Raw genomic sequence first — 25,456 nt, 5'->3', positions numbered from 1 at the left:
TTATCTATTATACACTTAAGTTAACAAGTTATAGGAGCAGAATTAGGCCATTCGAACAATCAAGAATCTGATTAGTAATTCCATCCTTTATACAGCTGCTCCTCGACCAACGTTGGGGTTACGTTCCGATAAATCCATCATAAACCGAAAATATCGCAAGTCGAAAATGCATTTAATACATTTGCGATCACGTGACCGGAAGTGACGTGCGGCTCACAGCCATTGCCGAGTGTGGGAGAAATTAATTTAGAGGGAAATAAAAGGAAAAGCAAAAAGTTACAGACTTCGCAGGTTTGCTTCAAGAGACTTTATTGCATGATATCATGGAGAGATGGCTGCAGTAAACTGCTCACCAGTTCTCCGACTTCCAAGCAGAATTAGCCAACAGTTATACTGTGAAGTAAATAACTTTTGTTTGCTTTTGTTAGATACTATTCTACAAAAATATTCTATCACCATATGGGTTCCAATTATTTCATTAGTCATAACTAGAGCCAGGATGTTTAGGCACTAAAAGTCTCTGAAATAGGCAGGCAAAAAGGCAAAATAAAATTACAAAAAAGGCACGAAAAAGGCTTTTATTGGGAAAAAAATGCATAAAAGGCTTGTATTTCCACCACCAAAATATGGTTAAAAATGATAATTATAAAGATATACTACATTATTGCCTGGTTGCACATAACTACTACCATTTTTTTTTCAAATTATCTGGTGTTAAACTATGCCGTCTGTCAGACAGAATATGCTTCAGTTGTGAAAAACTTCTTTCTACCCCAGCTGAGGTCACTGGTGCATTCCTGAAACAAGCTACAAACTCTACATTCATGTTGATATCTTGTGCATTACAACTACCTTTGTGAAATTTAGCTATGTTTTGTGCTTCTTCAAGATCTTTGTTAGCTAAAACCCCCCTCTCACATTTACCTTGCATGTCTTTACCTACATCGCCAGGAACGTTAAGTACAAAGTACAGCAAGTGAAGATGTAAACTAGCAATAGTTGTGCTTTTTGACTTCTCCAATATTTCCAATGTCAAGAAATACTCCTTTGACGGTTGACCTGCCTCCAGTTTACCGATGACCCCATTGACAACATATCTCCCCACAGCATTGGTTGTCTCGTCTATTGAGATTCATATTTTGATGCATGCAACTTCATCTCTAATTTTCTACACAACAATGTTGAAGTTGCTGTCAACATAATTTTTCTGTAATGATGACTCGCTCGGTATAGGTTCCTTTGTGTATTTCCCTAAAAAACCTCTGAGAGATTTGTTTTCCAATTTCCACAGTGGAATTCCAGCATCAATGAATGCTTTGCACAGATCACTCGAAAACTCAGATTTGCAATTTGAGCCAGCAGTAAATGTTGTGAGGAGACAAGCTTTCCTACCTTCAGTTTCTCTGTCGTCGACTTGTGTTTAGCTGTCTGTACATGCTGTGAGACGAATTATTTCTTCTCATGATTCACTGCTTTCTCACATGCTTTATAAAACTGCACACAGTTGTCTGTAGAGAATATATCACTCCCATACACTCTCACCAAATCTTTCAGTGTTTTACAAGGCGTAGACTTGACTTTAGGCATTTTGACGCTTGCAGGGGTAGATCCTACAGGAGCGGGGATGCAGACCTCTACAGGCAGGCCAAGTACAAGCTGAGAAGAGGAATCAGAGCTGCCAAGGAAAGGTACTCTGAGAAGTTGAGGAGCAAGTTCTCAGCAAATGACTCTTCTTCAGTGTGGAAGGGCTTGCAAGCAATTACAAGCTACAAGAGGAGAACCCCCCGCTCCTTGGGCAATTGTCAGCTGACCAATGACCTGAACGTGTTCTATAACCATATAACAATTACAGCACGGAAACAGGCCATCTCGGCCCTACAAGTCCGTGCCGAACAACTTTTTTCCCTTAGTCCCACCTGCCTGCACTCATACCATAACCCTCCATTCCCTTCTCATCCATATGCCTATCCAATTTATTTTTAAATGATACCAACTAACCTGCCGCCACCACTTCCACTGGAAGCTCATTCCACACCGCTACCACTCTCTGAGTAAAGAAGTTCCCCCTCATGTTACCCCTAAACTTCTGTCCCTTAATTCTGAAGTCATGTCCTCTTGTTTGAATCTTCCCTATTCTCAAAGGGAAAAGCTTGTCCACATCAACTCTGTCTATCCCTCTCATCATTTTAAAGACCTCTATCAAGTCCCCCCTTAACCTTCTGCGCTCCAGAGAATAAAGACCTAACTTATTCAACCTATCTCTGTAACTTAGTTGTTGAAACCCAGGCAACATTCTAGTAAATCTCCTCTGTACTCTCTCTATTTTGTTGACATCCTTCCTATAATTGGGCGACCAAAATTGTACACCATACTCCAGATTTGGTCTCACCAATGTCTTGTACAATTTTAACATTACATCCCAGCTTCTATACTCAATGCTCTGATTTATAAAGGCTAGCATACCAAAAGCTTTCTTTACCACCCTATCTATATGAGATTCCACCTTCAAGGAACTATGCACGGTTATTCCCAGATCCCTCTGTTCAACTGTATTCTTCAATTCCCTACCATTTATCATGTACGTCCTATTTTGATTTGTCCTGCCAAGGTGTAACACCTCACATTTATCAGCATTAAACTCCATCTGCCATCTTTCAGCCCATTTTTCCAAATGGCCTAAATCACTCTGTAGACTTTGGAAATCCTCTTCATTATCCACAACACCCCCTATCTTGGTATCATCTGCATACTTACTAGTCCAATTTACCACCCCTTCATCCAGATCATTGATCTACTGCAGGTTCGATAAACAGAAACTTAACCCTGGTACCCCACACCCCATCACCAACCAACACTTCACACCTACTCACAGCTTGACTCCAGTTTGAAAAGACTAGATCCTTCCCCACCTACTTCTCCCCAATCATCACCACACCTACTTAAAGCATGACTCCAGTCTGCAAAGACTGGACCCTTTCCCATGCACCCCTCTCCAATCACCACTTAACACCCACTTACAGCCGGGTTTCGCCCTGGTGCTGTAAATTTTCTTGTAAGACGTTAAAATGGCAAAAAAAAAGGCTGATTTAGGCACTCAATTGTGAAAAAGGCATTACCTTCCTGAAATCATCAAAAAAGGCATGAAAAGGCACTTATGGCATTTATGGCAAAATCCTGGCTCTAGTCATAACATACTGTTCGCTTATGTTAATCTTGTTCAACAACATATGGTTAATACAAATCAAATGTAAAACAAGGGAATCTTGACATTATTCTATCTTATCTTTCAAGCGGCCCACATCACCATCCCCATTCCGTGCTGATCATAAGTCTCCCATTTACTGCAACGTATCAACGTTACTAGCGGTAGGGGGCGTGGATGATCCACTGTAACTTCTCAGACATGTAAACAAGCTTTGTTATCTCCTCCCATTTCATGTTTACATTTACCATCCACAATTCATCACATTCCCAGACTGGAGGTAATACGTCTAATCTTTCTCGATTCTCACGAACTTCTTCTGCACCTGGTCAAGCGAGAGCTGCTAATTGTCACATCCAAAACACCCTTTCGTTACCTTGTTCAATTCCAATTAAATAAAGAAGGATATTAATTTTTCTACCACACCGAGCATTTGCTGATCGTAAAGTCGAAATATCGCTACTCAAAGCATCGTAAATCAGGGAGCACCTGTAATATGATTGACATTTGGTCCAGCTTTCTCCTGTAGGAATCAGTCAGCTCCAGCCATTAATGTATTCACTAGTTCAGAGATAATATCAGAAAAAAACTCAGATGTTTTGCATGTGAATACAGAGCAGAAGGATACTTGGGAAAGAGTAAAGCTCTTATGAACCAAAATGATAACCTATCCATGGAGGTGGATGATGTGCCTAGAATTCCTAATGAATATGTAATAGAAAATAATGGATTGAGCTACAAGATGAAGTAGTCAAGGCAGGTACAATAACCGCATTTAAAGACATTTGAATAGATACATGGACAGGAAGGGGTTAGAGGGTGTTGGCCCAGTGTGGACAAATGGGAGTAGCTTTAGACTGGCATCTTGGTTGGCAAGCATGTTGGGCCAAAGGGCCTGTTTCCATGCTGTGTTTCAAGGACAATATTGATAGTTGTAGATAGGTAGGAAATGTATGGTATTGGATGCGATATAAATAGTAAAAGCAAGAAGTAAGGGATTTTGTGTCTTTGAGATGTTATCTTGCCCAAGCTGTTAAAAGAAGAAAGGAATGCAAAGACATGAGCATCATTTTTGAATTTTCCTTGGCTATAAGTGAGATACCAAGGGATTGAAGGACCGACTTTAGACTTCAGAATTAGTGCGGAAACAAGCCCTTCAGCCCACCAAGTCCGTGCCAACCAGCGATCACCCCATACACTAGCACTATCGTACACATTAGGGAGAATTTACAATTTAAAAAAAAACAAAACTAATTAACCTACAAACCTGCACATCTTTGTGGTGTGAGAGGAAACTGGAGCACCCATAGAAAACTCACGTGGTCAATGTACAAACTCCGTTCAGAACCAACATAGAAGGGGCATCTTGGTCGACATAGGCAAGTTGAGCCAAAGAGCCTGTTCTCTTGCTGTCTGACTCTAAGAATCGAAAGAAATGTCCCGACCCAAAACAGAGCCTAGCCATGTTCTCTACCCATGAGATGCTGCCAGTCTGAAGAAGGCTTCTCACCCGAAATGTTGCTCATCCACATTTTCCAGAGATGCTGTTTGACCCGCTGAATTACTTGTATCCAGGTACGATTGACATGTACTTTTGTGATGAAAGGCTTTTATCAATGAAGGACCAGTATTAATCCCTTGTTTTTGGGCTTTGTTTATCAGCAATTAAGCCCTACGTTCAGGAGGCATGATACGGGAGCATGCAAATGCAAACATGGATGGTGTGGCAAGTTGGGCAGAAAATAGCTAATTAAATTTGAGGGATCTGAACAGATTGGAGGAATAGCATAAACTTAGCATATATATCCATCTCCATTAAAGATAGCATATGAAATAGAAATAGAAAGGACATTTTTGTGCCTTGATGGTTCTTCTCATCCCATTACTGAATGGCTGGCATCTTATTTTAAGACAGTGACCCCTGGCTTTAGTTTAGTACTAGACTAAGTGGGACCTGTTGGGTCCCAGCATCACAAGGGAGGGCTGGGCCCCCAAAGCAATATTCCACCTCTCCACCAATTCCAATATTGGCGGCTAGAGGGGGGGGGGGGGCGCTTTCTGGAGCGCTAGTATGGGTGTTGTGGGCTGAAGGGACTGGTTTCCAGAGGGCTAGTATGGACATTGTGGGCCAAATGGATTCTTGGGCTGGCGGTTCAGTCACTCAAGCCTGTTCTGCTGGCAGCTCACTCACTCACGGCTGGTGGGCTGGAAGTTGACTCACGGCTATTCCTTGAAATTCCATTTCAAGTAGGGTGCAAGGCCACTAAAGACAGTGAGTCGTGACCTCTCCCTCCTCCATCTTGCAGAGACTGAGCCACGCCCACACTTCTGGGTTTTATAGTCCCTCCCACCAGGAGGGGCGTGGCCTTCATGGCGTGATTGATGAGAGAGAATCTCAACATTTTTTAAACACTAATAACTCTTTTAATTTTCATTGATGGGAAAAATCCTTGGCACCTGATGGGCGGAGGGGGACGCTGATTAAGATGGCCAAAAATCACAGCCGTACGTGGTAGCGTTTTTTCTAAAATCAATATAAAGCGCAAACAGGAAGTGGTCAAGATTAGACTTTTAATTATATAGAAGGCAAGGCAACTTTAATTAGGCAAGGTAACTTTAATTAGGCAAGGCAACTTTAATTAGGCAACACAGCTTTAGCATTTCCAAACCAAAGGCAACACAGCTTTAGCATTTCCAAACCAAAGGCAACACAGCTTTAGCATTTCCAAACCAAAGGCAACACAGCTTTAGCATTTCCAAACTGAAGGCAACACAGCTTTAGCATTTCCAAACTACATTTTCAAACCACATTAAGGGCACTGACAGGTCAGTAAAACCACTCACAGTTTAGTAGACATGTGTTCAGTGTTATTCACAGCTCAGACTGAGAGACGTGACCCTCTCGCTCCCCCATCTTACTGAGACTGACTGAGGCACTCAACCCTTCTGGGTTTTATAGTCCCTCCGGAAGGGGAGAGAATCTCAACATTTTTTAAACACTAATAACTCTTTTATTTTTCATCGATGGGAAAAATCCTCTTGTCCTGCGTAGCAGAGGAGAACTGAGTAAGATGGCCAAAAATCACAGCCATAAGTGGCAGCGTTTTTTCTAAAATCAATATACAGAACAACAGGAAGTGGTCAAGATCAGACTTTTAGTAATATATAGATACTGTTGTGATGCAGCATGGAAACAGACCCTTCTGCCCACCGAGTCCATGCCAACCGTCGATCACTGGTACACTAGCTCTATGTTATCCCACTTTCGAATCCTAGGCATTAGCCGCAATTTACAGAAGCCAATTAACTTGCGCGTCTTTGGAACGCGGGAGGCAACTGAAGCATCCGGAAAAAACCCATGTGGTCGCAGGAAGAATGTACAAACTCTGTACAGACTGCACCCGAGGTCAGGATCGAACCCGGGTCTCTGGCACTCTGAGGCAGTAGCTCTACCAGCTGCACAACTGTGCTGCCCATGTAGCCTTGGGAACCATCAACTTTGCATTTAACAAACTGTTGGAAGAACTCAGTGGATCAGGCAACATCTGTGTTTGGAAATGGAGTGACAACATTTCAGACTGAAGAAGGGACTTGACCCTAAACGTTATCTGTCAATTTCCTTCCATAGATGCTGCCTGATCCATTGAGTTTTTCTTCAAGGTTCCAGCATCTGCAATCTCTTGTATCTCAATCTCTGCATTTGCCCTGTCGCGCCTCTTCACAATCTTATACATTTCAACAATATCGCCTTTCATTCTTCTAAAGTCCAGCGAGTATTGACCCAACCTTTGCATTTTTAGTTTAGTTTCGAGGTACAGCATGGAAACAGGCCCTTTGGCCCACCAAGTCCATGCTGACAATTGATCACGTGTTCACAGTAGTTATCCCACCTCACACTAGGGGCAATTTACAGAGGTCAATTAATCTACAGACCAGGTAGACACAAAATTCCAGCATAACTCAGACTGAAGAAGGATCTTGACCCGAAACATTACCCATTCCTTCTCTCCAGAGATGCTGCCTGTCCTGCTGAGTTACTCCAGCATTTTGTGTCTACCTTCGATTTAAACCAGCATTTGCAGTTCTTTCCTGCACAATCTACAGACCAGCACGCCTTTGGGATAAGGGAGGAAACCTGATCACCCGGAGGAAACCCACGCAATCACATAGAAACATAGAAAATAGGTGCAGGAGTAGGCCATTCGGCCCTTCGAGCCAGCACCGCCATTCAATATGATCATGGCTGATCACATCAGTACCCCGTTCTGACTTTTCCCCCATATCCCTTGATTCCCCTAGCCCTAAGAGCGATATTCAACTCTCTCTTGAATACATCCAGTGAATTGGTCTCCACTGCCGTCTGTGGCAGAGAATTCCACAGTTTCACAACTCTCTGGGTGAAAAAGTTTTTCCTCATCTCAGTCCTAAATGGCCCACCCCTTCTTAAACTGTGATCCATGGTTCTGGACTCCCCCAACGTCGGGAACATTTTGCCTGCATCTATCCTGTCCAATCCGCTAAGAATTTTATACGCTTCTATAAGATCCCCTCTCATCCTTCTAAATTCCAGCAAATACTAGCCCAGTCGACCCATTCTTTCCTCATACATCAATCCCGCCATCCCGGGAATTAACCTGGTGAACCTACTCTGTGGTCCCTCAATAGCAATAATGTGCTTCCTCAAATTAGGAGACCAAAATTCAGATTCAGATTCAGATTCAACTTTATTGTCATTGTGCAGTGTACAGTACAGAGACAACGAAATGCAGTTGCACACAATACTCCAGGTGCAGTCTCACCAGCGCCCTGTACAACTGCAGTAGGACCTCATTGCTCCTAAACCCATCCTCTTACAATGAAGGCCAACATTCCATTGGCTTTCTTCACTGCCTGCTGTCTCTGCATGCTTACTTTCAGTGACTGATGTACAAGCACACCAGGCCTCGTTGCACCTCCCCTACTCCTAATCTGACACCATTCAGATAATAATCTGCCTTCCTGTTGTTACCACCAAAGTGGATAACCTCACATTTATCCACATTATATGGCATCTGCCATGCTTCTGCCCACCCACCCAACCTATCCAAGTCACCCTGTAGTCTCATAGCATCCTCCTCGCAGTTCACACTGCCACCCAGTTTTGTGTCATCCGCAAACTTGGAGATGTTACATTTAATTCCCTCGTCTAAATCGTTAATATATATTGGAAAAAACTGGGGTCCCAGTTCGCAGGATCACAGGGAGAACGTATATACTCCACGGAAACAGCACCTGTGGTCAGGATCGAACCTGCCTCTCTGATGCTGTGAAACAGCAGCTCTACTGCTGCGCCACTGTGCTGCCTGGAATAATCCCTTGTTGTGGGACAAACCTGCAAACACAGGAATTAGTCTGATGCACCTTTGCTGCAGACCATCCATTGTGGATACATCCAGGGAGATCAGACCTGCTTATAACACTCCAGATGTAGTCTCATCTTGGCTCTGTATAATTCAACTGGACATCTCTATTCTTGTAGTCTAATCTTCTCACTTCCTAATTGCCTGTTGAGCCTGCATGTAAATTTGGAGCGGTTGCTGTACAGATCTCTCACCTTTGCAATCTTCTTTTTAACCAAAAGTGGGAAACTAAACACTTTTGCACATTATATTTCATTGCTGTCTTTATGCATTCACTTAAACCTATCTATATCATACTGAACTCCCCTCAAAATCACTCTACCATCTGGAATGTATAATTAACAAAAACAAATGAACTGTACATGAGCCCCTCACCAAGTCACAGATCCCCGCAGCACACCACCAAACACAATTTCACAACCTAAAAATGGCCCATCTTTTCCCTCTCCTTTTTTCCATCTAATCATTCCTCAATGTATTTTAATGTAGTGTGATTGATAACTCTGATTAATAATCCCGTATGTGGCACCTCAATGAAGGTTGCCTGTAAGGCCAAACACACTACATCTAAGAGATAAGTTCATAAGATCCAGGAGCAGAATTATGCCATTCACCCAAGTTCAAGTTCAAGTTCACATTTATTGCCACATGCAGCAATTAAGGTTTGAGTTACCATGCAGCCACACAATCAAACAAGCACAATACACGATAGAATATAACATGAACATCACCACAGTGGAATCAACATTCTTCACTGAGGTGGAAGGCAATAACTTTCAGTCAGTCCTCCTCGTTTGTTCATCCGTGGTCAGGGCCATGAACCCTCCGCAGTCGCCGCTCTGGATGGCCCGATGTAGAGGCACTCTCGTCGGGATGCTCGAAACTCCGACGTCGGGATGGATGGACACTCCGCGGCTTGGAGGTCCCGAAACGGCCGCTTCCTACCGGAGACTGGGGCTTCAATATGTTCTAGGCCGCAGGCCGGCGGTCGGAGCTCTTCTCCGGAGATCGCCGGCAAGGAATCCCAGGCTCCGCGGCTTCAGGATGTTGTAGTCCATGGGCCAGCGATCGGAGCACTTCTTCTGGCGACCCCAGGCAAGGGGTCACCCGGCTCCGCGATGGAAAGTCCGCGCTGCGCCCGTGATTGCAACTCGAGTCCCGACTCTGGGAGAGGCCGCACCAATCCAAGTTGTTAGGCTGTGAGGGAGTGCGAAATGCAACTAGGAGAAAAGTCACATTGCACCAAGATAAGTGACTAAAAAACAGTTTCCCCCAATTCCCGCCCCCACCCCTCCCACACTAAAACACACGTAAACACACTTTTATGCATACTAAAAACAAAAAAAAAGTGGAAAGGACGAACAGCTGCTGGCGAGGCTGCTGGCTCGCGGCGCCACCCGTCACCCATTGACTCTGCTCAGCCATTCGATCATGGCTAATCTATTTTTCCCTCTCAACCCCATTCTCCTGCCTTCTCTCTGTAACCTTTGACACCCTTACTAATCAAGAATCTATCAATCTCTGCTTTAAAAATACCAAATGACGGTCCCCACAGCCATCTGTAAATTCCACATATTCATCACTCTCTGGCTGAAGAAATCAAGTTCAAGTTCAAGTGAGTTTATTGTCATGTGTCCCTGTATAGGACAATGAAATTCTTGCTTTGCTTAAGCACACAGAAAATAGTAGGCATTTACTACAAAACAGATAAATGTGTCCATATACCATGATATAAATATATACACACATGAATAAATAAACTGGTAGTGCAAATAACAGAAAGTGGTTGCTAATAATCAGAGTTTTGTCCGAGCCAGGTTTAATAGCCTGATGGCTGAGGGGAAGTAGCTATTCCTGAACCTGGTTGTTGCAGTCTTCAGGCTCCTGTACCTTCTACCTGAAGGTAGCAGGGAGATGAGTGTGTGGCCAGGATGGTGTGGGTCTTTGATGATGCTGCCAGCCTTTTTGAGGCAGCGACTGCGATAAATCCCCTCGATGGAAGGAAGGTCAGAGCCGATGATGGACTGGGCAGTGTTTACTACTTTTTGTAGTCTTTTCCTCTCCAGGGCGCTCAAATTTCCGAACCAAGCCACGATGCAACCGGTCAGCATGCTCTCGACTGTGCACATGTAGAAGTTAGAGAGAGTCTTCCTTGACAATCCGACTCTCCGTAATCTTCTCAGGAAGTAGAGGCGCTGATGAGCTATTTTGATAATTGCGTTAGTGTTCTCGGACCAGGAAAGATCTTCAGAGATGTGCACCCCCATTCATCACTCTCTGGCTGAAGAAATTACTCTTCATCTCCATTCTAAAGGCTGTGCCCTCTGGCCCTAGACTCTCCCCCTACTGGAAACATCTTCACATCAACTCTATCCAGGCCTTTCATATTCGGGATTTTTAGATTTACGAGTCCAAAAAGAGAGATCTAGAAATGCTCTAGAAGGGCATGGTTCCAAGAAAGTGACAGTTCAAGTGGATAGGGTGGTGAAGAAGGCATTTGGCATGCTAGCCTTCATTGAGAAGATAGGCACAAAGTGCTGGAGTAACTCAGTGGGTCAGGCAGCATCTCTGGAAATAAAGGATGGGTGATGTTTTGGGTTGGGACCCTTTTTCAGACGTCTTTATCTCCAGAGATAATTGGTACAGTGAGATTTGAGTTACCATACAGCCATACGAATAAAAATAACACAATATACAATAGAATTTAACACGAACATCCCACATAGCGGAATCAACGTTTTCCACTGTGAGGGAAGGCACTAAAGTTCTGTCATCTTCCTCTTTGTTCACCCGTGGTCGGGGCCTTTGAGCCCTCCGCGGTCGCCGCTACGGGCGGCCCGATGTTCAGGCCCTCTCACTGAGATGATCGGAGCTCCGACGTCGGAACAGAAGAACACACTCAGCAGCTTGGAATTTCCGAATCGGCCGCTTCTTACCAGAGTCCGCGGCTTCCGAAGTCCACAGGCCGAGCTGGACGGAGCTCCAACACTGGTGACCCCTGGCAAGGGATCCCAGGACTCCGTGATGTTAAAGTCAGTGCCTTGCTAGCGGCTAGAAGCTCTGCAAATCACAGCTCCACGGTGTTAAAGTTAGCAGGCCCAACACTCCGGAGCTTCAACACAGGCAATCCCCGGCAAGGGATCGTTCCGCTCCGCAATGGCATTCAGCGCTGCGCCGCTGCTGAAGCTCTGGCCGGTCTCCGGCAGGATAGGCCGCGAGGCCGCGAGGCCGCGAGGGAGGTGCAAAGTTGCGACTCAGAAAATAGACACATCTCCGTCCAGGTAAGTGACTGGGAAACGGTTTCCCCCTATTCCCCTCCACCACCACCCACATAAAAAAGACTAAGAAACCTTTAGAACATACTAAAATTAACAAAAAGGGTGAAAGGCCGAACAGCTGCTGGCGAGGCTACCACACCCGATGGCGCCACCCGATGGAGATTCTCCAGGATGTTACCTTGACTTGCCGGCTTCAGATATAGAGAGAGAGGTTCTATAGGCTGGGACTTTTTTCTTTGGAGCGTAGGAGGTTGAGAAGTGCCCTTATCAAAGTGCACAATATTATGAGGGGCATAGATAAAGTGAATGCTCAGCCTTTTCCCCAGAGTACAGGATTCTGATAGTAGGCTTAATGTGAGCAGGGAGAGATTTAAGGACTTCATGGGCAATGATTTCACTCAGAGGGTAGTCCGTATCTAGAAATAACTTAATTTTAAGTGGATACAATTACAAATTTCCAAAGACATTTTGACAGAAAGGATTTATAGGATATGGGCTAAATGCAGTCAGATGGGATGCACCAGATGCACAAATTGATTGGCATGGACAAGTTGGGCCAAGGGCCTGTTTCCATGCTGCACAGCCCTATGACATTATTTGCTTTGCACTTATCCTTTATACTATTTACAGCCTCAATAAATTGATACAACCTCAATAGATTTGACAAAGTTTCCCTTTCATGTTGCCTCTGTTCTGTCGCCACTTCCTCAATAACATTTCACAACATTTCCCCAGTACTGTTGTCAGGCTATTCGGCCTACAGTTCCCTGTTTCCTCTCCCCCTCATTTCTTAAATACAGGCTGTCCCTGGTAACAGTTTTACAGAAGTCTGCAAGTCAACCTTTGCCTGCAAGTTGGAAAATACACACAAAAAACATTCAATAAGGTAACCACACCTCCAGAGTATTGTAATGAATGTCATCAAAAGAACATAAGACTATAAGAAAGAACAATGACTAAAAAATGGTGAGTGAGAGGAAACTAGTTCTGCTGAACGTAGGAAATAACATATATACTTGCGTTGGACTTTTGAGGTTAATTATATAGTGGAAGATCATTTATAAGCAGTTGAGTATATTATTGTCACTTGCACAGTGAAAAGCTGTTGTGTGATATCCAGTCATAGAAAAAAAACTATACACGATTACAATCAAGCCGTTCACAGTGCACAGATAAAAGATAAAGGGTACAACATTTAGTGCAAGATAAAGTCCTCTAAAGTCCTGTTAAAGATAGTTCAAAGGTCTCCAGTGAGGTAGATGAGAGGTTAGGACCTCACTCTAGCAGGTGAGCGGTGTCAGTAACTTGGGCGTTCATCGCCCGGGGAATGTCTATAGTGGGGTTACATTTACTACTTTGTAATCTATGGGAACCATTTTAGACTCTTGGAGGATATCAACCATTGGTACTGGTTTATTATTGTCACATGTAGAGTCATAGAGTAATACAGTGTAGAAACAGGCTCTTCGGCCCAACTCGCCCACACCGGCCAACAATGTCCCATCTACCCTAGTCCCACTTGCCTGCACTTGGACCGAAATCCTCCAAACATGTCCTGTTCATGTACCTGTCCAACTGTTGCTTGAACGATGCGATAGTCCCAGCCTCAACTACCTCCTCTGGCAGCTTGTTCCGTACTCCCACCACACTCTGCATGAAAAGGTTACCCCCAGGATTCCTATTAAATCTTTTCCCCTTCACCTGGAACCTATGTCCTCTGGTCCTCGATTCCCCTACTCTGGGTAAAAGACTGTGCATCAACCCGATCTATTCCTCTCATGATTATACCTCTATAAGATCTCCCCTCATCCTTCTACGCTCCATGGAATAGAGACCCAGCCTATCCAACCTCTCCCTGTAGCTCAAACCCTCTAGTCCTAGCAACATCCTCATAAATCTTTTCTGAACCCTTTCAAACTTTCCTATAACATGGTGCCCAGAACTGAACACAATATTCTAAAGCGGTCTCACCAACGTCTTATACAACTGCAACATGACATCGCAACTTCTATACTCAATACTCTGACTGATGAAGGCCAAAACGCCAAAAGCCTTTTTTACCACCGTATCTACCTGCGACTCGACCTTCATGGAACCATGCACTTGTACTCCTAGATACCTCCGCTGTACAACACTACCCAGAGGCCTACCATTTACTGTGTAGGTCCTGCCCTTGCTCGATATCCCAAAATGCAACTCCTCACACTTCTCTGTATTAAATTCCATCAAACATTCCTCCGCCCACCTGGCCAATCGATCCAGATCCTGCCGCAAATGTTCACAACCATCTTCACTATTTGCAAATCCACTAACTTTTGTATCATCAGCAAACCTCCTAATCTTGCCCTGTATGTTCTTATCCATATCATTGATGTAGATGACAAACAGTAATGGGCCCAGCACAGAACCCTGAGGCACACGACTAGTCACATGCATCCGGTCTGAAAAGCAACCTTCCACCAGAACCCTCTGCTTCCTTCCATTGAGCCAATTTGCTATCCATTCAGCTATCTCTCCTTGGATCTCATGCGATCTAACCTTCCAGAGCAGCCTACCATGCGGCACCTTGTATAATGTCTTACTAAATTCCATGTACTCAACATCTACAGCTCTGCCTTCATCAACCTTTTTGCTCACGTCTTCAAAAAAATCAACCATATTTGTGAGACACGACCTCCCATGTACAAAACCATGCTGACTGTCCCCAATCAGCCCTTGCCATCCAAACGCCTGTATATCCTATCCCCCAGAATACTCTCTAGTAACTTACCAACCAAAGATGTTAAGCACACTGGCCTATAGTTCCCAGCATGTTCCCTGCAGCCCTTCTTGAACAGAGGCACAACATTTACCACTCTCCTATCCTCTGGCATCTCTCCTGTATTTAAGGACGACTCATAAATTTCAACCAGGGCTCCCGCAATTTCCTCTCTAGTTTCCCGCAGTGCCCTCGGATATATCTGATCAGGCCCCGGAGATTTGTCTACCTTCAAACACGACAGTACCTTCAGTATTTCCTCGACGGTAACCCTGACTGCTCTCATGACACTTCCAGTGACTGCTCCCATTTCCTCTGTTCTACTGTCTTTCTCCTCGGTAAATACAGAGGAGAAATACTCACTGAGGACCTTGCCCATCTCCTCTGGCTCCACAGTTCCTGAATTCCTGAGAGGTCCCACTCTCTCTAGTTACCCGTTTCCCCATAATGTATTTATAAAATCTTTTGGGATTGTCTTTTATGCTACCCGCCAGAGCTATCTCCTGGCTCCTTTTTGCCTTTCTGATCCTTAGTTCCTGAAACTCCTCCATGGATGCACATGATTCCAACTGCCTATACCTGTCCCATGCATCCTTCTTGTTTTTGACTAACGTCTCAATTTGCCTCGTCAGCCAAGCTTCCTTACGTTTGCCTGCTTTGTCTTTCACTCTAACGTGGACCTACAAATCCTGCGCTCTGATACAATGAAATACTTTTTTCCCCCGTGCTCTCTGGGTAGATCATGCCATACATGAGTGTAGTCATAACATATATGAGTACAGCAGGTAGTGCAAAAGGGAAAGATATCACAATGCAGAATATAGTATTATAGGGCACGGCAGAAAATTTGGTTATGCATGCTATCCGGACAAACCATAATGTACATCAGGTAGTGCAAAAGATAAAATAAACAATGCATCATATAGTTTTACAGCTACAGAGAATGTGTAGATAAAAAAAGTGCATGAGCCACAGCAGGGTAGATTGGAGGATCAGGAATACATCTTTAGCAAGAGATCTGCTCAATTGTTTGATAACAGTGGGGAAGAAACTCGTCCTACAGTATATCTGATGGTACATGGTTTCAAGCACCGAATCTACTACATCCATAGTCACCTCTTTTAAAATGTCATCATATCCTAAGGATGTAGAGCCTTTCAGTCCCATTCATATCTGCAAAACGTTTTAGTTTTAGTTACAATGCAATACAATTCAATTTAGTTTAGTTTATTGTCACATGTACTGAGGTACAGTGAAAAGCTTTTATGCTGTGTGTTATCCAGTCAGCGAAAAGACGGTACATGATTACAATCCAGCCATACACAGTGTACAGGATGAGGGGAATAATGTTTAGTGTAAGTCCAATTAAAGATAGTCCGAGGGTCTCCATTGAGGTAGATGTTAGGTCAGGACTGCTCTCGAATTGGTGATAGGATGGTTCAGTTGCCTGATAATAGCTGGGAAGAAACTGTCCCTGAAACTGTAGGTGAGTGTTTTCACACTTCTGTCCCTCTTGCCTGATGCTAATATCTTTGAGCTCTCATTCACTTGAGACCTGTGGTCCTCTACGCTTTCCATGAGATTTTTCTGTGTTTTCCATTAAGGTTAATACAAAATACATGTTTCATTTCTTTATTTTCCTCATTCCCTAATATAATTTCGCCTGCATCCATCCATATTAGCGTTCGTTAATTTTTACCTTTTCGTGTAGCTGTAGAAGATCTTGATGACACAAAGCTAATTGGCAGTGTAGGCTGTGCCAGGAAGCTCCTGGAGATATGGACTGGTGGATAAGGTGGTTTGAAGACATATGGGTTGCTTTACTTTATTAACTGAACCACAGGGTTTAATATCTGGGATCTGTGCACAACATGGCATAGACCACACCTTGAGTACTGCCTACAATTGTAGTAACCACACTGCCTCAGCAAGGCCGCCAGCATAATCAAGCACGAGTCTCGCCCTGGTCTTACAAGAGGTGCAGAAGTGTGAAAACGCACACCTCCAATTCAGGGAATGTTTCTTCCCAGCTGTTATCAGGCAACTGAACCATCCTAACAACAACTAGAGAGCGGTCCCGAGCTACCAGCTACCTCGTTGGAGACCCTTGGACTAGCTTTAATGGACTTTATCTTGCACTAAACGTTATTCCCTCTATCGTGTATCTGTGTACTGTGGATGGCCCGATTGTAATCATGTATTATCTTTCCGCTGACTGGTTAGCATGCAACAAAAGCTTTTCACTGTACCTTGGTAAACTAAATACGCAAGGTTTGAAACGATGTGACTGCACTTGAGATGGTTTAAAGGAGATTTTCAAGGACTAGAAAATGGTAGCTATGAAGAAAGATAGGGCAGGCTAAGGAAGTTTTCTCTGGAAAGAGGTGGCTGAAACAGGTCTTAACTGAGATATACAATATAAACTATGAGCTGCCTAGATAGAGTAAACTGGAGGAACCCATTTCCCTTAACTGAGGGGTCAAAACAGGCGGTTTTGATTTAATGTAACTGGTAAAACAGTGGTAGTGAAGAAGTGGAGCAGTATTTTCACCCAGAGAGTGTTGGTAATCTAGAACGTTGCCTGGATGTATGCCTAAAAGAGCTGGCACCCAAACAGACATAGTGGCAGAATGGTTTTAGTGTTGTAAATACTCTGTTATTCCACTCTACACTCTCTGGGGAAGGAAAGTCCAACAACAACAAGGCCCAGTTACACATGAGAGACATAGAGTCATACCACATGGTAATGGGCCCTTCAGCCCAACATGCTGTGCAACATGTCCCATTTAAGCTAGTATCATTTGCCTGCATTTGGCCCCTATCCCTCTAAGTAGCATCAGAGAAAATAGGCCTCTTTGGCCCATTGAGTCTACAATGATCATTAATCACCAGTTCACACTAGTTCTATGGTATTCCACTTTATCATCCACTCCCTACACACTAGGGGGAATTTTACAAACCTACAAACCGCACGTCATTGGGATGTGCAAGGAAACTGGAGCAACTGGAGGAAACCAACAAAGAGAATGTGCAAACTCCACACAGATAGCACCAGTGGTCAGGTTTACATGCGTTTTTCTGGCACTGTGAGGCAGCAGCTCGACCAGCTGCGCCAGTGTGCCGCCATATTCAATACAGCAAAGGCATCCTCTTCACAGGAGTGTTAGCAAACAGAATTTGTCACCAAATGATCTATGTTTTGTATTAGGACTGATGACCAAAAGTATGGTCACAAAGATGGTTTTCAAGTTATGTCTTGAAAGATGCAATAAGGTAGGGAGGTTTAAGGGAAAATCTCCAAAGCTTATGGTGATGACAGTTGAGAGCCTAGCTACTGATTGTGAAGTTATTACATTTGTGTGCAGAATCAGAGAAGGGAGACATTTTGGTGGATATAGGACAAGGAGATTACAGGGACAATGCGCTGTAAGATTATGGAAAGCCCATCAACGCCTTCACCTCCTCAGAAGATTGAGGTGATTCGATATGTCAATGAATACTCTCTTGCACTTCTATAGGTGTAAGGTGGAGAACATATTCATGGGTTGCATCAAAGCCTAGTTCAGCAACTTAAACGCCCAGGAATGAAGGAAATTACAAAGAATGGTGGACACTGCCCTATCCATCAGGGCTACTGACCTCTCCACCATCGAAGGGGTGTATTGGAGGCACTGCCTCAAAAGGGCAGCCAGTAATAGGGGATTCAATTGTAAGAGGAATAGATAGGCGTTTCTGCGGCCACAAACGAGACTCCAGGATGGTATGTTGCCTCCCTGGTGCAAGGGTCAGGGATGTCACTGAACAGCTGCAGAACATTCTGGAGGGGGAGGGTGAACAGCCAGTTGTTGTGGTGCACATTGGCACCAACGATATAGGTAAACAACGGGATGAGGTCCTACAAGGTGAATTTAGGGAGCTAGGAGATAAACTTAAAAGTAGGACCTCAAAGGTAATAATCTCTGGATTACTACCAGTGCCAGGTGCTAGTCAGAGTAGAAATAGGAGGATATTGCAGATGAATACATGGTTTGAAAAATGGTGCAACGGGGAGGGATTCAAATTTCTAGGGCATTGGAACCAGTTCTGGGGGAGGTGGGACCAGTACAAACAGGACGGTCTGCATCTGGGCTGCAATGGAACCAATGTCCTTGGGGGAGTGTTTCCTAGTGCTGTCGGGGAGGATTTAAACTAATGTGGCAGGGGATGGGAGCATGAGCAGAGTGACAGAGGGGTGTAAAATAAGGGTAGAAGCAATAGGTAGCAATGTGAAAAGTAAAAGTGGCAGGCAGACAAATCCAGGGCAAAAATCAAAAAGGGCCACTTTTCAACATAATTGTATAAGCGGTAAGAGTGCTATAAAAACAAGCCTGAAGGCTTTGTGTCTCAATGCAAGGAGCATTCGTAATAAGGTGGATGAGTTGAATGTGCAGATAGTTATTAATGAATATGATATAGTTGGGATCACGGAAACATGGCTCCAGGGTGAGCAAAGCTGGGAGCTGAACATCCAGGGATATTCAATATTCAGGAGGGATAGACAGAAAGGAAAAGGAGGTGGGGTAGCGTTGCTGGTTAGAGAGGAGATTAACGCAATAGAAAGGAAGGATATTAGCTTGGAGGATGTGGAATCGATATGGGTAGAGCTGCGAAACACTAAGGGGCAGAAAACGCTATTGGGAGTTGTGTACAAGCCACCTAACAGTAGTAGTGGAGTTGGGGATGGCATCAAACAGGAAATTAGAAATGCGTGCAACAAAGGTAAAACAGTTATAATGGGTGACTTCAATCTACATATAGATTGGGTGAATCAAATTGGCTGGGGTGCTGAGGAAGAGGATTTCTTGGAATGTATGCGGGATAGTTTTCTAAACCAACATGTTGGAGGAACCAACGAGAGAGCAGGCTATTCTAGACTGGGTATTGAGTAATGAGGAAGGGTTAGTTAGCAGTCTTGTTGTGGGTAGCCCCTTGGGCAAGAGTGACCATAATATGGTTGCGTTCTTCATTAGGATGGAGAGTGACATTGTTAATTCAGAAACAAGGGTTCTGAACTTAAAGAAAGGTAACTTTGAGGGTATGAGACGTGAATTGGCCAAGATAGACTGGCAATTGATTCTTAAAGGGTTGACGGTGGATATGCAATGGAAGGCATTTAAAGACTGCATGGATGAACTACAACAATTGTTCATCCCAGTTTGGCAAAAGAATAAATCAGGGAAGGTAGTGCATCCGTGGATAACAAGGGAAATCAGGGATAGTATCAGAACAAAAGATGAAGCATACAAATTAGCCAGAAAAAGCGGCCTACCAGAGGACAGGGAGAAATTCAGAGTTCAGCAGAGCAGGACATAGGGATTAATTAGGAAAGGGAAAATAGATTATGAAAGAAAACTGGCAGGGAACATAAAAACTGACTGAAAAAGTCTTTATAGATATGTGAAGAGAAAAAGATTAGTTAAAACAAATATAGGTTCCTTGCAGTCAGAAACAGGTGAATTGATCATGGGAACAAGGACATGGCAGACCAATTGAATAACTACTTTGGTTCTATCTTCACTAAGGAAGACATAAATAATCTGCCGGAAATAGCAGGGGACCGGGGGTCAAATGAGATGGAGGAACTGAGTGAAATCCAGGTTAGCCGGGAAGTGGTGTTCGGTAAATTGAATGGATTAAAGGCCGATAGATCCCCAGGGCCAGATAGGCTGCATCTCAGAGTACTTAAGGAAGTAGCCCCAGAAATAGTGGATGCATTAGTGATAATTTTTCAAAACTCTTTAGATTCTGGAGTAGTTCCTGAGGATTGGAGGGTAGCTAATGTAACCCCATTTTTTAAAAAGGGAGGGAGAGAGAAAAAGGGGAATTACAGACCAGTTAGTCTAACATCGGTAGTGGGGAAAATGATAGAGTCAGTTATTAAAGATGGGATAGCAGCACATTTGGAAAGTGGTGAAATAATTGGACAAAGTCAGCATGGATTTATGAAATGTAAATCATGTCTGACGAATCTTATAGAATTTTTCGAGGATGTAACTAGTAGAGTGGATAAGGGAGAACCAGTGGATGTGTTATATCTGGACTTTCAGAAGGCTTTCGACAAGGTCCCACATAAGAGATTAGTATGCAAACTTAAAGCACACGGTATTTATTGGGGGTTCAGTATTGATGTGGTTAGAGAACTGGCTGGCAGACAGGAAGCAAAGAGTAGGAGTAAACGGGTCCTTTTCAGAACGGCAGGGAGCGACTAATGGGGTACCGCAAGGCTCAGTGCTGGGACCCCAGCTATTTAAATATATACTAGACCAAGTGCAGACCCGTTGGGTCTGTTCCCCCAACGTGCGGTTGTGGGGGGGAGGCGGCATGCAGCGTCGCACACACTAACTATCCACCCCCCACCCCCGCACTCATGCTAATTACCCCCCTTGATATTATATTAATATTATTAATTTGCTCCTTTTACCCCATAACCACCCTATCTACTGAAGCATAGCCCCCAACTTGCAGTCACATCTAGAGAGAGGGGGGGGGGGAGCAGGGGTAGAGAGTGAGGGCAGAGAGAGAAGGGGCAGAGACAGAGAGAGAGAGAGCACACAGAGAGAGGGGCAAGAGGGATAGGGGGGTGGAGAGGAGGAGAAGAGGGAGGGTGGGTGAGGGGGAAAGGTGGGGGAGGAGGGGAGGAGAGAGAGAGGGTGAGAGTGAGGGGGTGCTGAGAGGGGGATGAGGTGGGGAGCAGGGAGGGGGAGGGAGGGGGGAGGGTGGAAGGAAGAGGATAGGGGGTGTGGAGGGGAGGGGGTTTAGGGGAGGGTGGGGGAGGGGATGGAGGGGAGAGAGAGAGGGGGAGGAGGGAGAGAGGGGGGGGAGAGAGAGGGTGTGCTGAGAGGGGGGTGAGGTGAGGGGAAGGGGGTAGGGTATGTGGAGGGGAGGGGGGTTTAGGGGAGGGACGGTGGGGGAGGGGGTGGAGGGGAGAGAGAGAGAGAGGGGGAGAGGAGAGGTGAGGGGGAGAGGAGAGGTGAGGGGGAGAGGAGAGGGGGGAGAGGAGAGGGAGGGGGAGGAGAGGGGGGAGGAGAGGAGAGGGGGAGAGAGGAGAGGGGGGCAGAGGAGAGGGAGGGGGGAGGAGAGGGAGGGGGAGGAGGGGGGGAGGAGAGGAGGGGAGGAGAGGAGAGGGGGGGGAGAGAGGAGAGGGGGGGGGGAGAGGGGAGAAGAGGAGGGGGGAGAGGGGAGAGGAGAGGGGGGAGAGAGGAGAGGGGGGAGAGGAGAGGGGCGGAGAGGAGAGAGGTGGGGTAAGAGAGGAGAGGGGGGGAGGAGGGGGGGGGAGAGTGAGAGAGAAAGGGAGAGAGACAGGGGGGAGAGAGAGAGAAAGAGAGAGGGATAGGGAGAGAGAGAGAGAGAGAGAGAGAGAGAGAGAGAGAGAGAGAGAGAGAGAGAGTGCCTTTTTACTTCAACCCAAACCCAAACAACCATTTGGAGGGGAGGGGAGAGAGAGAGGGGGAGGAGGGAGAGAGGGGGGGAGAGAGAGGGTGTGCTGAGAGGGGGGTGAGGTGAGGGGAAGGGGGTAGGGGTATGTGGAGGGGAGAGGGGTTTAGGGGAGGGACGGTGGGGGAGGGGGTGGAGGGGAGAGAGAGAGAGAGGGGGAGAGGAGAGGTGAGGGGGAGAGGAGAGGGAGGAGAGGGAGGGGGAGGAGAGGGGGGGAGGAGAGGAGAGGGGGGGAGAGGAGAGGGGGGCAGAGGAGAGGGAGGGGGGAGGAGAGGGGGGGAGGAGAGGAGGGGAGGAGAGGAGAGGGGGGAGAGAGGAGAGGGGGGGGAGAAGAGGAGGGGGGGAGAGGGGAGAAGAGGAGGGGGGGAGAGGGGAGAGGAGAGGGGGGAGAGAGGAGAGGGGGGAGAGGAGAGGGGCGGAGAGGAGAGAGGTGGGGTAAGAGAGGAGAGGGGGGGAGGAGGGGGGGAGAGTGAGAGAGAAAGGGAGAGAGACAGGGGGGAGAGAGAGAGAAAGAGAGAGGGATAGGGAGAGAGAGAGAGAGAGAGAGAGAGAGTGCCTTTTTACTTCAACCCAAACCCAAACAACCATTTGCAGGCAGTGCTTTTTTACTTCAAACTAACCATATATTCATTTTCAAACCACATTAAGGGTACTCAGTGATGTAGACATGTGTTCAGTGTCATTCAGAGCTCAGGGTGACAGAGACTAATTGATAGAGCTCCATCTTGCATAGACTAATTGAGGCACACCACTTCCTGGTTTTATAGTCCCTCCCCCTCCCTCCAGCAGGGGCAGCAGAGAGAATGGTGAATTTTGTGAAAACATTAATATCTCTGTCATCTTTCATCGACGGGAAAAATCCTTGGCACACATGCGGCGGAGGGGGACTCTGAGCGAGGTGGCCAAAAATGACAGCCGTAGATGGCGGCGTTCTCTCGGAAATCGTAGCACAGACGGCCAAAAGCGGTCAAGAACAGAGATTTAGTATATAGATTAATGATCTGGATGAGGGAATTGAATGTAACATCTCCAAGTTTGCGGATGACACGAAGCTGGAGGGCAGTGTTAGCTGTGAGGAGGATGCTAGGAGGCTGCAAGGTGACTTGGATAGGTTGGGTGAGTGGGCAAATGCATGGCAGATGCAGTATAATGTGGATAAATGTGAGGTTATCCACTTTGGTGGCAAAAACAGGAAAGTAGACTATTATCTGAATGGTGGCGGATTAGGAAAAGGGGAGATGCAACGAGACCTGGGTGTCATGGTACATCAGTCATTGAAAGTAGGCATGCAGGTGCAGCAGGCAGTGAAGAAAGCGAATGGTATGTTAGCATTCATAGCAAAAAGATTTGAGTATAAGAGCAGGGAGGTTCTACTGCAGTTGTACAGGGTCTTGGTGAGACCACACCTGGAGTATTGCATACAGTTTTGGTCTCCTAATCTGAGGAAATACATTCTTGCCATAGAGGGAGTACAGAGAAGGTTCACCAGACTGATTACTGGGATGGCAGGACTTTCATATGAAGAAAGACTGGATAGACTCGGCTTGTACTCGCTAGAATTTAGAAGATTGGGGGGGGATCTGATAGAAACTTACAAAATTCTTAAGGGGTTGGACAGGCTAGATGCAGGAAGATTGTTCCCGATGTTGGGGAAGTCCAGAACAAGGGGTCACAGTTTAAGGATAAGGGGGAAGTCTTTTAGGACCGAGATGAGAAAAAACATTTTTCACACAGAGAGTGGTGAATCTGTGGAATTCTCTGCCATAGAAGGTAGTTGAGGCCAGTTCATTGGCTATATTTACGAGGGAGTTAGATGTGGCCCTTGTGGCTAAGGTGATCAGGGGATATGGAGAGAAGGCAGGTATAGGATACTGAGTTGTGTGATCAGCCATGATCATATTGAATGGCGGTGCAGGCTTGAAGGGCGGAATAGCCTACTCCTGCACCTATTTTCTATGTTTCTATGTTTCTAAGTATCATCAAAAATCATTTCACTCTTATCACGAGGAAACAGGTCGAGGAGTCTAAAAACCATGACCACCAGGATCAAGAATAGCTCCTTCCCAATGACCATCTTGGCTCTTGAACCCAACACAACCTGTGAACTATGGTTGTACTGAGGATTTCAGGCTTTGCATTGGTGTGGGAGTTATTAATTTAAAGGATTCTTGTGTACCATATATTATCTGTGTGTATTGTGTTTACAGACATTATGCTTCAGCAAGTAAGAATTACATTATTTCATATGACATTTAAACACTCTTGACTTGACTCTTGACTCTTGTGATGTGAAATCCAGATTTGAATCCATTCTATTCCTCCCCGATTTAACCTTTGTCGTTGGTCCTTCCTAAATCTTTAAACATTTGTGCCTTTTGTATCGGCCAAAAGGGATTCACACAATGTGGACACATGGAATGGTGCAATTCAATAAAGTAAATATCCTAATGGAATAATTTGAGTAGAAATCCAGACTCTGTGGTGGAATATGTTTTGACTAACATTGCTGATAAACACTGTTGTTTCGTCATTTTGCAAAAGCAAATAGAATTTAAATGGGCATAATTTCAGATTAGCAAATTTAACAGTGACATTAATGCTACTGCTGCTTCTGAATAATAATGTTAATGTGGACCAGCGCACACTTGTGAGCTAACCATATCTACGCTCTCGGCTCTTTTTCTAAAAAGACATTGTAATCCTAACTATAATCTTCTTAACAATGTCTTCCTTGGACTTTTTAAAATCTCTCTTCCATGCCTGCTGTTCCTTTCACTCCCACATCCAACGGACAGTCTTGAAGAAGGGTCCCGACCTAAATTGTCATCTATCCATTTTCCCTCCACTGATGCTGCTTGATTCACTGAGTTTAGTTTAGTTTAGAGATACAGCACAGATACTGCTCCGACCAGCTATCCCCGTACAAGAGCACTCTCCTACACACTGGGGACAATTTACAATTTTTACCGAAACCAATTAACCTACAAACCTTGGAGTGTGGAGTCTTTGGAGTGTGGGATGAATCCGGAGCATCCGTAGAAAACCGCGGTCACAGGGAGAACGTACAAACTCCATTCTGACAGCACCTATAGTCAGGATCGAACCCGGGTCTCTGGCACTGCAAGGCAGCAACTCTACCACTGCGCCACCATGCCACTGCTTCAAACATTGAAGATGCAAGGAATAATCAATTGATTCACTCTGCCGCCCTTCCTCTAGCAGTTTATTTTTTGCTCAAGGTTCCAATATTTGCATTCTCTTGTGTCTCTAGACAATGTTGTATGTTCTTTTGTATTAGCACATGTTAGATATAAGGCAAGAGGAAGGTGTACTATAAACTGCACGG

The 25,456-nt window shown here is 45.1% G+C and overlaps 1 protein-coding gene and 2 long non-coding RNA genes across 5 annotated transcripts in view; 1 reads left to right on the top strand and 2 right to left on the bottom strand.

Moving 5' to 3' along the window:
• cdyl2 (chromodomain Y like 2) overlaps window positions 1-25,456 on the top strand; it is a 161,894-nt gene that overhangs the window by 7,336 nt on the left and 129,102 nt on the right. The window lies entirely within an intron of this gene.
• Window positions 467-3,291, bottom strand: LOC116982575. Its single transcript, XR_004414498.1, has 3 exons — window positions 3,196-3,291; window positions 2,931-2,935; window positions 467-488 (listed from the first exon to the last, which is right to left on the bottom strand). It is a non-coding gene; the product is annotated as an uncharacterized LOC116982575 (long non-coding RNA).
• Window positions 3,313-15,084, bottom strand: LOC116982574. The gene is made up of 3 exons (XR_004414497.1): window positions 15,072-15,084; window positions 8,603-8,607; window positions 3,313-3,500 (listed from the first exon to the last, which is right to left on the bottom strand). It is a non-coding gene; the product is annotated as an uncharacterized LOC116982574 (long non-coding RNA).

This window comes from Amblyraja radiata, chromosome 17, assembly GCF_010909765.2.
Source record: "Amblyraja radiata isolate CabotCenter1 chromosome 17, sAmbRad1.1.pri, whole genome shotgun sequence".
Taxonomy (NCBI): Eukaryota; Metazoa; Chordata; class Chondrichthyes; order Rajiformes; family Rajidae; genus Amblyraja; species Amblyraja radiata.
Note: the sequence above shows the minus strand (reverse complement) of the source record. Positions and strands in the feature narration are given on the sequence as shown.